Consider the following 15820-nt stretch of genomic DNA (forward strand, 5'->3'; position numbering starts at 1 on the left):
TTAAGCTTGAATTTCTTAAAATGTGCGTATCAAACTTAATTTGTTTAATTCATTTAAAAAATATGTTTATTCTTTAATATTTTCATGAAATTATTTCTAAATTTATTAATTTAATACTTAATAATATATTTTTTTATGTTAAAAGATAAAATAAAGAGATCATTTTAAAAATTAGAGTTACAAATGTGTTACATATTATAAAGGGGATGCCTTGAAAGGGTAATATAACTAAGTTAAATATCTTTGTTTCTACTAATTAATGTAATAACCTATCTTGACCCCTACACTATACAGTATAACTACTAGCAGTGAAAATGTTTAACTTATTAAGATTATAGATTTATAGATACGAAAAACATGTACTGTATTGTATGCATATAAAGGTAATTAACTAAATAAATATGTGCAATATAAATATAGTAATCCACTAAATGTAAACTATACATCATAAGTTGTCGATCAAACAAATAATACTATATATACACCTCTACCTTCATTAGGTAGTCAAAAAACATCCTTCAACTCATGCACCACTGAGTGACCTCCACAACAACTCTTCAGCCCTATCCTTACCCTACTTTCATACCACATATGATTATTACAATCTAAATCACATAAAAACATGTAAGGGTAAGTTAGAGTAAAAAAGAAATAACATAGAAACATCACATCATCATCTCATCTTTAACAACACAACAATAGGGCATCATAGTATACAACACAGATCAATACAATAACTTAAGTTTAACACTAACACATTTCATCATAGATCAATACAACATATGAACAACACTATCAACTCATTTCATCATATGCTCCATCAACACAACAACTAATGCATTGTCACACATTTCAACTTGGAGATCTCCTACGACACAAAGGTGAACAATTTAAGTGGATTGACTCTACCAAATCGACAATACATAGTGATCTTTTTAAGCTTGTTAGATCAACATCAAATTGGATAAAAATTCATAACACAACAACTTGATTTCTCAGATGTCATCACTTAAATAAGGAAATAGAGTATTATTATCAGGATAGAACAATTGGGTATGAGTTTACCACGATATTAGCTAACTCGCTTATCTAAGTCTCCTATGGGATTAACTCACTAACTATCCTCCAAATACTTTGCCGTTTTGATACTCAGTTAGAAACTAGGTTCTTGACTTTGTACTTTACTTGGTTGGTCACTTATAATCAGTATAACTCAACTTGACCCCTATACTTTGGTCACTTTACACACGTGTATCTCCACCTTGTCCACAAACGGTACCAACAAAGTTCTAGAAGAGAAACAACATAGTATTCACTTAAATGGTCAACTTCCCAAGAAGGATTTTCAATAAATTGGACTTTTGGAGCACCTCAACACAATATCCACACAATGAGATATGCAACTTTTCAAAAATCTCTCCTCTAGTTCTAAGTGGTCAACACAACTCAACAACATGACAATTTTTTATTGAAATCAACACACAATTTTATAAATCTCATAACTCAATCATCACAACTCTTATTCAACTATGTAATCAACAAATATCACAATAACACATTGTATATTCAACTCAACTACACAGCCAACATACAACTTGGTCAACACATCTCACATCTTATATCTACTCCTCATCTAGCAAGTCATTCATCATATTTTTATGTAACAACTTAAATCAACAAGTAATCAACACTTTATCAACTACATCATCATGTTTTCCTTCAGCAACTAGCATTCGATGCTACTCACTTAGCTTGAGCCCAACGCCATCTAGGCAAGGAGCTCTTTGTCTTGCACACGCCTAACACTATACAACCCATGCTTGGCGTGGCTAAGGTAGAGACCCCTAAAACCTTACACCTAGTGTGGTAATTTACCACGTATGGCCCCACCTTCGACAAAGAGCCTCTACCCGATTCTTGTTCAACATCACCACATTGTCACTCGACAAAATTCAAAAAAAGACCTATGGCTTGGGCATGCTGGGTGCCACTCAACTTTGGGTCTAGCATAACTAAGTTAAAGAGCTCTCAAGGTTCCTACACTTGACACCATTCAACCACATTTGATGCCATTCTAACTCGAGATGAGTTTCTCTCCTTACACCTGACGCCACTAATCCTGTGTTCAGCGTGATCGAGACAAAGAACCTAAAGTTAGAACAATGCCCAACGCCTTAAAGACGCGCCAAGTGTGATTGAGATAGAGAACCTTGCACTTGAGCCACAACCTGAAATCCAACAAGTTTCCAACACATGCAACACAAGACAACAAACATATACATCATAATTAACTCATTAATGCACTCAATTTCAACATGCAAATAAGGTTCAACAAAAAATCTATTAATGATTATGGCCAACAACCCAAAAACCCCATTTTCAACTTGTTTTCCTCTTTGAATTCATCAACACAGCCACACATAATGTGATTCCATACTACACACAACTCAGAAATGGTTTTCTAACCCTCAATTCATACATTACACTTAAAATTTTCCAGCTTCCCTTACCTTGGGTAGCTAGAGTCCAAGATAGAAGAAAAGGAAAATTAAGTCTTTGCAATGAAATCAACGACTTGATTCTAGGTTTCTACTACTTGAATCACAAACATCACAACTTAGATAAGGATTGAAGGAAGAAGAAGAGAAGATTGAGAGAAAAAGAGCTCACGAACCAGAAATATTCTCTATAGGATCCTGTCTCTAGACTTTTAAGGGAAATGAGTATTTGAGGCTTTGTTCAACCAAAAACTTTACATACTCTCCCCTCTGGATCAAACTGGATCTTTCCCATATACATCTCTTCTCAACACCATTAAAACTCTAAAAGGATCCTGAGATCCTCGAGCCTCTCAACATTAACAACTCAACTTAATAATATAAAACAACTAGGGATAATATAACACTATCATCACTTATAGTGTTACAATTAAGATCTATGATAGAATCCGACTTCTCTCGTACTTTATTTCTTTCCATATGAACTTGTATTAGAAATGAGATAGATAATTCATAATTTTTTATTATATGTTAAATAAATTATTGTCATTTTTTAACTACTCCTACTTGTATTACATTGTTTTATAATATATTATAACGAATATGATGTTATTTTATCTTTTTCTTCATCTCAAGACTGCATATATTTTATTTTATTTTTTAAATATCCTAAGGTAGCGAGTGTCTATTACAATTAATTGAGTAATGCAATAGATAAATTATTATTATTGATATTATTATCTATTTCTTCATAAATTTTTAATTTTGTGTATGTTCCTATATGTCCTAAATATTTGTGTTTTTAATATAAGTCTATAAAGTTTGGGTGTAATTTGGGTAATATTAATAAACACAATTATCTTAACTTAATAAATGATATAAGTTTGAATATTGAATATGTAGTTACTTGTGTTAAACATTTGAAAATCTTTTTTTTTATAACTACAATAATCTAACTTAACTTGAATAAAATTATCTTTATTATAAAATACATGTAACTCCACGTTAAAGATTCCTCTTCCCAAAAATAAAATAACCTTTATACCACCCAAAGATACATGTATCCAAAGCTTTATTTAAGAAAAATAAAATAAACATCTTCTAGCTTAATACCATCCATTAATAAAGATTCTCTCATTTGTCTCTTATCTACTTTCCCCCAAAACATTGCTTTTTCAAGTAATCAAACATAAATATATTAACGATAAATCATAAATGCTCAGTTTAAACTATACGTGTACCAATTATACCTTCTCCATGTGATTATTGTTTTTCTATAATAAATTATAATAGAAAGAAAGCATTCTTATCCATATGTATATACATCAAACATTTCACTCAAAGTAATTTAGAATATCTTAAGATAACTTGAAAAGAAAAAAAAAGTGTGTATTTCATAATGTTACGCAACTGATCAAACATGATTAGAAATTGATAATTACTTAATTAAAAATAAATAAATTTATATTTAAATCACACACACACATATATATATATATATATATATATATATATATATATATATATATATATATATATCATAAATCATATCACTACAATAAAATGAATTTTTAATATTATTTTTTGTGAGAATAAAAATGGCTACAATATATTTTACTTTCACCCTAATCATAGCATATAGTGTTGATAAAATATTTATTAATAATTATTTTGCTTGTTGATACGACATTTATAATGATCAAGAAAATGTATGAATTTTTGTAACATTTTTTATTGACATTTATAATGGCTACTAATATTAATTTTTAAATGTTTATAACTACCTATATACTAACTTTTTGCTATTATTTTTAAAAGTTTAAGAAATAATTTTTTAATTTTTATATTATTTATTTATTTTATCTCTAGTCGATGTAGGACTTGTAATGTGAGAGTTTCCTTTTACTTATATGTTCTTTAATTGTCTTATTTTTAGTTGATGTAAAATTTGAATATTTTTCAATTCACTCCTTCAAGTTTAACACTATTAAGTTTGGTACATGAATAAATGATGGATAGTCTAATACCATTTTAGAATAATGAGTGATAGACCTAATTCAACCTTATAAAATCAACTTATAAGGTGAGAATTGTCCGCCACTTATATAATTTTAAATTATTTTATCTCTAGTCAATGTAAGATTTAAATCTTTTTTTTTAATAAAATGAATTAAAAGTTATCCTTACCTCTTTTACTAACCATTTTCAATAATTATTTTTATAAATATATTTTTAATAATCATTATTTATTAGCTATTAATATTTTATTAGATAATAAAATAGAAACAATTATTATTGTCATTGAATAATTGTTGCTAATATTAAATTTGGGTGTATATCTTTAATAATAATTATTTATTAATTATTAATATTTTATTAGATAATAAAATAGAGATAATTAATTTATTATTATTAAATAATTATTGTTAATAATAATATTCTTTTTTTGGTGTATATATCGTAATCGTAAACATGTAATACCGAAACAAACAAAAACAAGGTATCAATTATAGAGAAGAAGCCTCCAATGTGGCTGTGCAAGAACAAATGAATCGAATCTCACTTCCTTGCGAACATGTCAACAAAATTTTTAAACAATAATACTTCGTACATATCTCTTATAATTACGTCGTTTTATACTTACCTATGGTGACAAAACCAGAGTCTAAATAATGTGCAAAATAACTAATGGATGGGATTCACATGAAAGTGTATATATTTGTCATGACTCAAATCACTATAGATAATTAAAACATTCTCAGAATATTTTAAGATAACATTAATTAATATCGAAACATTTAATGATGTAATTGTTAACATAATCATATTAATACAAAATTTCAAGTTTATGAGGAGATAAACTGCATCAATGTGGGAATCTTGCTGAGATGTAAAGTTGAGTGCCATGTGTGTGTTTAACTTGATGATAAATTTGTCGACATGATTAAGCGTTAAACCCGCCGATTAGCAGCAACATACGTGCACTAGTTAACTTAAATTAATTCATTCTAAATTTCCGACTAATTATTAATCATATGATTCTTTTTCGGTGCTATTAATCATACGATTCTAAGGCTCACTTCACACTTATATATACCGTTTTGTCGTATTATACACTCTTTATATTCAATTTCACTTAGTGATTCCATTTCCTTTGACCTTGTTCCAGCCAAAGGGTAGATTAGGGTTTTTTCCTAGATCGTGTCTTAGAGCCAGAACATTCAAAAGTGTAATCTGCCTTCTCAACTCTAGGGTTTTGGGTTTTATGGTGAGTTGTTCGTGGGCCTCTTGGACCCCGAGGATCAAGGGATTTTCCTAACCGTTTTTATTGTCGATGCGAGATTAGCGGGAACGAACTTAGTCGGGATCCGACCGACAGGGCCTATACCGAAAGTCCAGCGAGGTACATGCCGAGCGGTCCCCTTGTAGGCGAGAAGAATCGAGCTTGCCAAGTCAAGTCGGGCCATGACCGAATAGGCTCGTACTAAGCCCTCCTCTAGGTTGATGCCGAAAAGGAGATCGCGGTCGCCTTATTTCCGAGTGCCCCTAAGGCGAGAAGGTTTAGGGCTTGGAGGCCTAGTCGGGTAATTGCCGAGTGTAGGAACGTTAACACTCTATCACCATTAAGGAGATCAAGTCGATCCATGACCGAGACGGTACATACCTATAAAAAATTTATGCAATGTTAACACTTTACCCATCTTTATTATTTTATTTTTCCTGGAATTAAACTTTGGATTTATGAATTGACGTACGCTGCATGGTGACCGACCTATCACATGGGAATCGTCCACACGATGTCTTGTCTTTTACGTTGATGTCCACATAATGAGTTATGATCATCACTTCAAAAGTATTCTCTATTTTATGCTATACAAATAAAATTGAAGTTCCACTAATACACACCATCCAAATTAGGCATGACAAGGGTGGTGCGAGTTTTATATTTTCCGTTCCTGTTTTTATAAATTTAAATCGCTCTCGATATTTGTTGGAGTAAAGTTTGAGTATTTTCGTTCTCGGTAGGGTTCAAGTTTGCCCACCTCGTCATTGTCTTTGCTTCTACCTTTTTTTTTCTTTAAAAAAAAATATAAACAAATTTTTAAAAAATAAAAAAAAGTAAAATAATATAAAATTTTACATATAAATATTTTTAATTTTAGTTTATATATATATAAATAAATTTTTAATCATATTATTAAGCAGGACGGAGATGAGGTACCTGCCTTAATTTTATCAATTGGGAAAATCCAAACCCAAACTCAAACTTAATAAACACGAATTCTCCGTTCAAATCGGGACGGGTTCGGACAGGTATCCACAGGACAGGTTAGATTGCCATGCCTAATTCCAATCAACTTTCATGTCTACCTGGATGAGTTCCCTTCAGAATTTACACACGAAAAAAATTAAAGAGAATATATATTGAAAAAAAGAAAACAGAAATCATAAGTGGACTGTTTGATCATATTGAGTCCTTAAGCTGTTAAAACGGGCCGTCCGCACGGCCTAGCCCAACTTTTTACATGGGCCATCTTTTTGCTGTGTAATTTTTGTATGAGCCATCTTTTTTATATGTAGCAATATTTTAAAAGAATGTGTCTTCTTTACGGCTTTTATGTGTCATTTTCTTCTACGTTTTTATTTTTATTTATGATATATATCTATAACATTATATAAAGGGGATACAAACGTTTGTAACTACCATTTGGTCTCTACTTTTACTATGACCTTTTTATCCATAATAATATTATATATTAAATAATTAATACAAGTAATTATGTCATTTTATTTAAGTAACTACTCACTTTTATTTCTTTTAACCACATATTATTTAAGTAATTGCACTCATTGTTCGTACTTTCACATTCCTCTCTTTCTTGCTTCCTCTCTATTTTGTTAAAGTGACTTCATATCCCTGCATAATATATCCTCCATTTCATGGTACATCCTTTCTCATGGCAGTCGAGATTCGAGAGAAAGGAAATTGTTCCTCCCCCACCAGCCACTTCATTTCATTATTTTCTTCTCGCAACAAACCCCTCACACCTCTCTTCTTCTTTTTATTCTCTCTATCATATCTTGTTATCGTCTTTGTCTCTTTGTTTTTCCTTCAAACCTTTCTACTTTTTTTTTTCATTTTTCAATCCACTTAAATTGTCCACAATAAACATTTCACCAATTGTATACATTACGACCATCATTGTTCGTTGGTTTTGACGTAGAATCAGTACGAATAGATGGGATAACAACATGGGAAGGATTTCAAGGATTGGCAGTTTCACAATTGCGTCTAAGGATTGAGACTTTCTCTCTTTCGCTCAGATTCCTCAGCCATGTTTTTTCAGGTCGATTCTCTTTTCTCAATTCTATTTTCTCACGCTCATTAAAAAAATTCTACATTAAATTATGTAAATTTAGTCATTTTTTACCATGATTTTTTGCATTATTTTTACAATAAATTTAAATTTATTCAACTTTTTAAAAATTCAAATTTAAGATATCTCTATTTTCCAAATTCATTTTTTTCCTTTTAAATTATAAAAATTCATTTTTAAACTTATTATCTTGATAGATTTAAAATTTTAAATATATAATCATATTTTATTAAAAATTTGAATTTAAAATTTGCATAATTTTGAATTTTGAATTTTATTTAATTTTTAATAGTTTTAAAATTACAAAAAATAATATTTTAAAACTTATAAATATTTGGTCTCCACTTTCTTTTATCCAATTTTACCCCTTATTATTATTGATGTTGATGGTTACTTTCTTTCAAAATAATAACCGTAAGGTGGTTACTTTCTTTCAAAATAATAACCGTAAGGTGGTTACTTTCTTTCAAAATAATAACCATACGGTGGTTACTTTCTTTCAAAATAATAATCACACAAATAGTCATCGTTAAGTATGTTATTTTCAAAAAAATTATAAACCAAATCCATTATCACTCTATTATAAGTCCCAATCCAACGTTTTGTAAGAATATTTTTTTTTCTCTCACCAAAATTTTCATTCAACGCTATCACCAAATCACACAATTATCGTATCTAACTGGGTTGCACATGATTCTTCTACAACATCACTCCCTATACTTTTAAGCAAGAAAAAAAAACATATTTTTTGTCCTAAAAAAAGTCAAAACACGTTGAAATTGACTTACCCGCTTGAATCCTGGTTCCATGACTCATTGCCAATGATATACATGAATGTCTTTCATATTGTGTTTTGATCGATGAAGGCCATTAGTACCTTTGATCTTATGCTTTCCCATTCATAGTTTCTAGGTTAGTATTCTCTTATAACTTCTATCTATAACTTATATAACTTAAGATTTTACCCTTATTGATGATTACTTTCTTTTAAAATAATAACTACACAATATTTCTATAATTTTATCCATTTTTATCTTCTCGCTCTTAGAAATTTTCTCTACCTACTTTGTACAATTTTTTTTCCATTCTCCCTCTCTACATTTTTCTCATCCCAATCAATTCTCAACTTTCGCTTTATTCCAAACTCATCCCCACTCTATCCTAGTATGAATCACATTTGCAAGCAAGTTGTATTATATTTTAAGTCATCTTCTTTAATGTTGGATATAGTGACACATGGTGTAGAAGAATAATACTCTGACCCCAATAAAGACACCTTTAAGAAGCATGATTGTGGTTATGATTAGTACACCCTTGATGATCATGACTTACATGAGGATGAAGAAATGACTTAAGACTCATAAGTCCATCAAACAAAAAAGGAGTGTAATTTTGTTTTTCTTTTCTCAATGATGACATCGCATCAATGCTATTAGTTACACAAAAATGACATGTAACATGTCTACAAGTTATTCGATTTAAAAGTATTAAAATTTACAAAGACATAAATAAATTTAACTATATTTGGAGGACATCCTTTGCATTGAATTCATTTCAAGTTTAGTCAATAGTAAATTTAAATGTATTTTTCTTTCATTTTATGTTTAATCAATTTTTTAAATGTCCATATTTAAAATATGTTTGTTTCTTATTTTGATTTTTATTTTCTAAGTTATAGATTTAATATTATAAAATTTTATTTGAAAACTTATTATTTTAATATATTTAAAAACTTAAATATATTTATAAATATCTAATATAATTTTAGTAGATATTATATATTAAAAAATGTTACAATTCAACCATGAAACATAAAATTTGATTTATGTTACCCAAATAATATATCACTATGTTTGATTGAACTTAAATGTGTATCTTAAATTTATTCTATTTTTTTCAATAAAATTGAGTTTACTAAATTAAATATGTTTCTCAACTTTAATCATTTTTTTCCATGAAATTATGTTAGTTTCAAAAGTTATGTTTTTAATATCACATATTTATTTTGTAGTGTTTAACTCTGTTGTATTAACTAAAATTTGGAAAATGGTGAAAAAATAATTGTTATCTAAAAAATTAGAAAGGTAATATAATAATATGGTTGTGAAAATATTTTTTATGTGTCAATTTAATATATATAAAAATATAATTTTAACATTTCTTCATTTAAATCAATTCTAACTCATATTTTTCTCAATATTAAGACACTTGAAAATGCAAGATTGAGTAATACCTATTATATTGACAACTTTCATGCAAAATAAAATATCTCTATTTTTTAGGTTATGGTTATTTCTTTCATAAAATAAAATAAATTACATGAAATTTTAAATATCTCATATTGATACATGACATTGTATTATTTATTTTTGTAGCTTTTAAAGTCAAAGAAATTATGGATGATGTATTATATAAAGAATTGAAATTTATTATTGAAAAGTATGACATTATTCAATTTAATTATTTATTAATTCTGATATATGTTTTAGTTATGTTAATGTTAACTAAAAGTAATAGCGGAATGACATTTAATTTCTATCATAAATTGTAAGGAACATAAAAATCGTCATGAAGTGGAATCTTTATTTGATATTCCTATTAAGAAAATTTTATGATAGTAAAACATCATATTGTGTAAAATTATTTATATAATTATATACCAACAAATGAATTCATTCCATATATGAGTTATTTTAAATTTTAAGATAATACATATATAGAGGCACGAAGTGCCTCGGCTCCACTAATAATAATAAAGGAAATTCCTTATTTTATTCATTTTTAATAAAGTATAAATTTAACACATTTAACTTTTACTTTGTAATATGTTAATAATTAATCATATTAAAGTACACAAAACAATTAAACATATTAAACTTAAAATAAATTACATATTTAGTAAATTCCTTATTTAAATGCAACGATAGCAGCCCACGATACATGCTTCTTCCGAGGTCCACGATAATGGGCTCTTGAAAGTTGAAAGTCCAAATGAGCAACCCAAAGACCAACAATGCTCAAAGACTTCTCCTAAGTTTAATTTTAAAGGTAAATGTAATATATACCTCCCTTTTTTAATATATTTTATTATTATTATTTTTAAAAAAATTCTTAAATATTATTTTATTTACTTATTTTAAAAGTATCTACTTCATTCACCTTATTTTAATAAAATTAGTTTTTTTTATTAAATATATGTAAATTTTAGAATACTTATACTTTAAAAGTCCTTATATAATATTTTGCCTAATGCCATAAAATGTGAAGACTAGAGCTGATAGCACGCATTTGGAGATTTAAAAAAAAAAATAAAAAAAAAGAAAAAAAAAATATTGTTATTATTATTATTATTATTATTATTACTATTATTAGTAATGAGAAAACAAGACTGGCAACGAGCTTTTCCAAAAAGTAGAGGAAGGTAATATTTTTCATTCAACTCATGAAGACTTGAAAGTAACTTCCAGAAATGGCATATGATGAAGAAACAGAACAAGAAGGAGGCCCTTAAGCTCATTAACCATGCCATTATTATACACCAAAAATGGAAAAACTAATTCATTGGCTAGGTAATTAAGGAAACTTCATGTTTAGTGAACATAAAGCAAAATAGAGGCTATAATTGTTGTTAACAAATTATAATGTCTATTGTGTTGGCAGAAATCGTTAACAAACAATAATGTCTGTTGGAAGTCCTAGCATACCATTTTGTCAAACTTATACAAACATCTAAGTTTTGAATAGAGGGATGGAAGATTTCCTTTATATATATATATATATATATATATATATATATAATAATAATAATAATAATAATAATAATAATAATAATAATAATGTTCGAGTTTGGATGAATTCAAATTGAAATTAGAATAGTCTCGCTCTCCTCCATATATTTTATTCGAGATTCTAATTATAAATATAATGACATTTAAGCATTATTTAATTTCTCTTATTATTTATACAATATTTTGTTTTTTCTTTTAAAAGTAATGATATTCTTTTTTCATTTTTAAAAAAACTTCTCTTCTTTATACTCTTTATACTCTTTATTGTGAACATAATTGTTTTTTCTATTTTTGAAAAAGAATATAAATATTATTTATTTTTCTTTTTAAGTATTTTTTGTTTATAATTTTTTATTATTGGTTTAAAAGTTATAAAAGGTTGCCAGTGACATAATCTATTCTAATTTAGTATATTTTCACAATATAATATTTTTTCCTAAATTAAAATTATTATTATGTATAGCATTTTTATATAAACTCATATTTATCAAATGAATTTAAGTTCTTATAGCTAACCTCCTTTAATATTTATTTTCAAGTTATTGGATAAATTTTTATTGTGCATATTGTTTGGCAGACTAAAGAAAACAAAATAAATAAATAAAATTACGTGATGTGTTGTTTTTCTAGTGGAGGATCTTAAGTATGATAAGAGACCAAAACACATATTAGCTCTTTTTTTTATATCAAATTGTTCACAGCGGATTAATAAAAATGTTTTTAAATATTTTTTAATTTTCTTAAAATATAAAAATAAACTTAAAATACTAGTTATTATTTTTATTCTAATATAAACTTATTATTATTAATAAACATTGTTTAGTTTGGTTAAAATATAAACCTAAATATTATAATATATTTGATTAAATTTGTGTATGTATCTTTAATTAAAAAACTTATAAATTATATCTTATTTATTAATTTTTAATATTATAAAATTATGATATTTCACTTAAAAATATTATTTTATATATTATTTAATAATACTTTTTTATTATTTTAATATTTTTTTAACTACTATTCGAGAGTCTACTAAGGTTAGTTTAGTAGTAGAAGGAAAGGATTACTGTAGTACCAATACGGACACTTGAATTCAATTTTATTATGATCATTTTTTGTAATTTATTTTATTTTATTTTCTAAAAAAACTACTATTCAACAACAACAAATCAACCATTGAATCTTGAATTTTAACCGATTGAATAATCGATCTAATTTTAAAATTAGTGGTTGGTAGCGAGTACCACTTGTTCTCAAACTATTTCTTTTTTGTCATGTGAAAAAGGATGGGTTCACGAATTGTGTTCCTTTCAAAATTCAAATGCATGTTCCTGACACGGAATATCAAATATGAATATATGCTTTGAGTAGTCCGGCATTGAAGTTTTAGATCACTAGATGTCGTTTTTTTCCCATGTCTTCACTTTATCTCTACACTTACATGGTCCCCTTCCCCCCTTCTCTCCCACATTACCATATAATCATGAGTTGAGACAATTGTGGATTCTAATATCTTCGTCAAGCAGCAAGCAGTTGTAGATTCTAATATCTTTATATCTTATATATATCTTCGTCTCTATATTTGATGGGTATATAATTTGTATCTTATTTTTGTAACACTCATGTTTTCAGGTGCTAGTTTAGGTGTATGTTGAGGTCCTGTGTGGACAAGTGGGTTCAACCTTAGAAGTAGTTGCTTTTTTTTTAGGTTTCTTGAGGGGAGACTTATATCTTGAAAAAGGTATTAAGAATGGATGTTAGATTTTTCTTTCCCTCTTTTCTTGAAATCTTTCTTTCCCTCTTTCTAACCATTGATCCATCTTGCAAAACTTATGATTCAAAGCCCGGAGCCAAGAATTCCAAGTGAGAATCGGTGCGAAGTTTAGGGTTTAGGGTTTCATGCGGATAGTCAAGAGGTAAGGGAAACTAGGATGAATGATTGATTAAATTGTTGTGTTCTATGTGAGTGAGATTATCGATTGTTGCATGAATTAGAAGATTTGCATATTTGAAGGTTGTGTTGGTGGGGTTTTGATTGTTCTTGAGGTGGTTGAGATGATTTTGATGATCTTGACAAATTTTGTGGTTGCATGTTGTGGTTTTGGGGCAAAATGAGTTGTTGGGAAGATATATGTATTAATGATTAAGTTGCATGCATAAATTGATGTATGGGTTAGGTTGAATTTTGGATTATTGAAGTGTTTTGCTAGTTTGATGTTCTTGAACTTCGAATTTACATATTTTTTAGGTTTGGTCGCTTAGAGCGCACATGGGGGTCACTCCAAGTGACTTTGGATGGTTGTTTAGAGCTGTTCTCTAACTTGGGTTGCTTAGAATAAGTTTTTGGGCACTTTAAGCAAATTTTAATTGCTCAAAGTGAGTTATTGGTCACTCCAAGCGAGCATGAGTGGTTGCTTAGAGATGCTCTTTGACTTGGCTCGCTTAGAGTAAGTTTTTGGGCGCTTTGAGCAAATTTTGGTCACTCAAAGCTAGTTGTTGGTTGCTCCAAACGAGCTTAGGTGGTTGCTTAAAATACTTTTTGAATTGGGTCGCTTATAGCAAATTTTGGTTACTTTGAGCAAGATTTTGGGTGCTTTGAGTGAATTTTGGCCACTCATAACAAGTTGTTGGTCTCTCTGGGCGAGCTGGCCTTGCTTAAGTGGAAGATTAATTTGTTTAAGTGAGTAGATGACTGACTTTGCTTTTGTGATCTTCATGAAAGTTGTAACCTTAGATATATGTTGTTGGGTAGCGAGATTGGTCTCAATCTCATATGTTCTTGTATGTTGTGAGGAAGGAATCCCAATTCTATCTTGTAATTTATGAATTCGTATTTTATAATTTTCTTATGTGCGTTATATGTGATGTTTGAATTATATGTATAGTTAATTTCGTATAATTTGAATTATTTGAGAATCTGTGAGTGCCTATGATTCTTATAGGAAACACTTGACTTGTAGAGTAAAGTGAAAATTGATGTTAATTACATGAATATGTGAAATTGAGGTCGAATTTGAATAATTGATGGTACAATAAAGTAGTATTAAGCTTTAATTGTAATTTTTATCGATTGGTTTCGAGTTTTGAGTTTGTATTGTGTCATTTTCGCAGTCTATAAATTCCTCACAAACTAGTATTGCGGCAGACATTGAATGGGTCACGCTGGGTGCCATTTGACATTGTTCTTGTGAAATTTCTCATCGAGCATGACATTAGTCACGTTGGGCGTAGGTGTAATAGAGAGGGTTATGCCCTCTCCGTGTTGGGAGAAAAAAATGTCACGTCGAGCATGATAACATGAGAATCAAGTTTTGTAATCTGTATATGAATTATAGCCCTAGATGTTATTTTTCCAATGTCGTTGGAATCATTCAAAAAGGAGGTCTAAAACTCAAGTTATGATCAAATTAGTGAGTGAATGTTAGACTGTCAAATTTAGGCTAAAAAAGTGTGGTTTTGTAATTAATTTTTACTAAGTATTACACCACCTAATAACTTTATATTAATTGTAAATTTTGTAAATCCAATCATTAGATTGAAAGTTCATATTACTTTATATGTGTATATCAAATTTTGTTTAAATTAAACAACAACTTAAAAGTAATTAAAGTGTTCATATTTTAGTATATTTTGAAATAAATATATTACGTCAATTTTGTTTTATAAGAAAAAGTAATAAATCATTTTAGATTATTATAAAATTTTGTATATATGATCTAAGAGTAAAAACTTTCAATCTAACGGTTAAATTTACAAAATTCACATTTAATATAAAGTTATTGAACGGTATAATACTTAGTAAATGTTATACCAGTGTTATTATAATTCATCCTCGCCCTCTCTCTCTTTCTCTCTCTCTCTTTCTCTCTCTCTCTCTCTCTCTCTCTATATATATATATATATATATATATATATATATATATATATATATATATATATATATATATATATATATATATATATATATATATATATGCTAATGATACTTTACTATTGTGTGTTTGGCTATTTAACTTTGTTATATTTAATGAGTCAGAGTGAAATATTTCTCACTCCTTGTTTTCTATGTTATCCTTGATATGTATGTTATTGTACATAAGACTTAGCATGATATTGGTGATGAGACCTAGACCTTGTGTGGGCGTTCTCTTATAAG

Source organism: Cajanus cajan, chromosome 3 (assembly GCF_000230855.2).
Source record: "Cajanus cajan strain Asha chromosome 3, NIPB_CcT2T_4, whole genome shotgun sequence".
Taxonomy (NCBI): Eukaryota; Viridiplantae; Streptophyta; class Magnoliopsida; order Fabales; family Fabaceae; genus Cajanus; species Cajanus cajan.